The following is a 2,435-nucleotide window of genomic DNA, read 5'->3' as shown; positions in this document are numbered from 1 at the left end:
TTCACCAACAAACTTTGCATTTACTCTTCACAGTAACATCATGTCTCCATACAAATGTTTCTGCACAGTTGACATGAAAAAAGAAAATGAAATAAATCATAACCTGTTAAACCTGCTCAGTTTATCATGCATCTACATGTAAACACACCCTTATGAATACATATGCATTCAAATGAAAGAAATAAACATAATACCATGAGGTGATACTCAAAATGCTAGTAGTACATTGTATGCAAATGACAAACCAAACACTTTTTTGTTCATTCCCATTTTAAAGTGCTCCGATGGAAGGATGTAAACAGATTCGATCCAGCTACATCCCCATCTAAGATCCAATTACCAAACCTTTAGATCCAAACCTGTTATGAAATCTGATATCATGAATTTAAATTTAATCAGCATCCATCTGTTGTATTTAAAATGACAAAAAGATTTAAAAACTAATGGCTGTCATCCCAGACTTGGTGGAGAAGCTCATCTGGCCTAGCATGTTTTTAGGCCTGGCCTTACATTTTGCATCCAGACTGGTCTTGACCCAGGATTGTACCTATGTGCCCATTTAGGAGGGGTTAAAGTGCAGCCGCTTCTGTCTTTCCGAGGTGGGTCTCACATGTCAGCCTATAAGCATCTTTCTTTGGGTCTACCTTCTGCCTCCCACATAGTGGTGCTTGGGTGGTCTCACTTTTAAGTCAAAACATAAATGAAAGGGTGAGAGAATATTCAGATAAAATAATCTGAGTAGAAAGGAACCTTTAATTTGATCACTTTTTTTTGGCAATTTAATCATATAATCACAAAAAAAATTGCAACCCAGGAAAGGATCCATGAAAATCAATACCAATTCCATGTTCAACTTGGACATAAAATGAAGAATTTAACTATTCTAGAATTTTAAAGTGACCTATTTTTTGGGTAATTGTGATAAATATGAAGAAAACAAGCACGTATTTAATTAGTTTATTGAAGAAGGAAATGAGCTATGTACTGCATTACTCACCACAATGTCGTTATTGACATCCCAAAGGACAGAGAAAGCAATGCCAGTTTTGATTTTTCTATCTCCATTATTAGCTCTCAAACTCTTCACCAACTTGGTATGCATTAATAAGCCCTTTCCTAACTTCTACAGGATGGGCATTGGGATTCAAGGTTGCACAACAAGAATCCATTATAGTAGTAGCTTCACTGCTAGCTCAACTCTACAAGGTCGCAAAACAGTTAGTCTAGATGAAGGAATAAATTTGATAAAGCTCAAAGAAAGAGCCCTGACTCCAGATCCCGGGAAAATGGAATCCTTGGACACAAACAATAAAAGGTATCAAGTAGCAATTGAAACACCAGAGTCGTGGTTCGCATAGACTTCAATGCATTGGAGGTGTAATTAGGGATCATAACTCAAATAGGAACCTTCGAAGGCCCCCATAGCACCAATAAGTAGAAAATTTGAAAAAACCAAAATCCCTAAGCACACGAATCTCTATGTGTGTGTGTGTGTCACCATTGGCTCCATGAACCACAGTAACCACAGTGTCAATAAGGGAACAACCAACAGACGAATTGCAACCCTTACCATGCACTAGATACAAAGCCATCTCCGTCAGAGAAAGAAGCCACTGCAACGCCTACCAACCAACAAAAGGAAAAGAAACAACCAAAAAACAGAACCCATAACAGAGAAGAACTAACAAATCAACCAACGAAAGCAAAAGAAAACAACCAAAAAACAAAAAACCCATAACAGAGAAGAACTAACAAATCTGAGAAAAACAAAGAGGAGAATGAGAGTATGCATTCCAAAGAGAAGATGTGGGGCACGCCCTATGGAACGCTGATTTGCCAGACCTACGCTCCTTTGCACCTCACGAGGTGGAGAAGGAACCACAAGGCGTCGTGAACGGTGTCCCCCTCTCCACCTCTCTCTCTATCTCCCTGTCTCCCCCTTCTCTCTGGCTCGCTCTTTCTCTCTCTCCCTGACACCGCCCTCCGCCACTGTCACGAGATCCAGACCTAGAGAGCTCTACAGCGGCTCTAGCTACTGCTTCTGCAAAAGCTGCTCATTCAAAAGCATCTTGTGCTGCAGTGGCAACATCTCTGTACTTACTTGATTTCATTGATTTTGGAGCGAACTGCTCATCCTTTTCTTTCTCCTCTACAAAACTGTGTCTTCTCTCCAAGCCCAGCATCATCTAAGTTGGTAGATGGGCCTTGCTTGGGATGATTCTTCCTCTGATTCCTCTCCAATTTCTCCTACTGAGAATATTAAAAAAAAAAAACAGTTATACATATGCCAAGATTAAACTGTATATCTGGTTCTCTTAACACTAATTAACACAATAATCTACGCACCTTGGTAGCATCAGAAGAAACTTCCTCAAGATACAGAGTGATCCCGTTCTCGGTAGCAATTTCTTTTAGCACCTTCATTCTGCTCTCCG

At 39.8% G+C, this 2,435-nt stretch overlaps 1 long non-coding RNA gene across 1 annotated transcript; it reads right to left on the bottom strand.

Moving 5' to 3' along the window:
- Nucleotides 1–346: 346 nt before the first annotated feature.
- LOC148878423 (uncharacterized) lies at nt 347–1,707 on the bottom strand. Its single transcript, XR_016102157.1, has 3 exons — nt 1,571–1,707; nt 998–1,199; nt 347–681 (listed from the first exon to the last, which is right to left on the bottom strand). It is a non-coding gene; the product is annotated as an uncharacterized LOC148878423 (long non-coding RNA).
- Nucleotides 1,708–2,435: the final 728 nt, after the last annotated feature.

This window comes from Nelumbo lutea, chromosome 1, assembly GCF_056320005.1.
Source record: "Nelumbo lutea isolate HS-2025 chromosome 1, American lotus-T2T, whole genome shotgun sequence".
In the NCBI taxonomy this organism is placed as follows: Eukaryota; Viridiplantae; Streptophyta; class Magnoliopsida; order Proteales; family Nelumbonaceae; genus Nelumbo; species Nelumbo lutea.
This window is presented reverse-complemented; position numbering and strand designations above follow the sequence as displayed.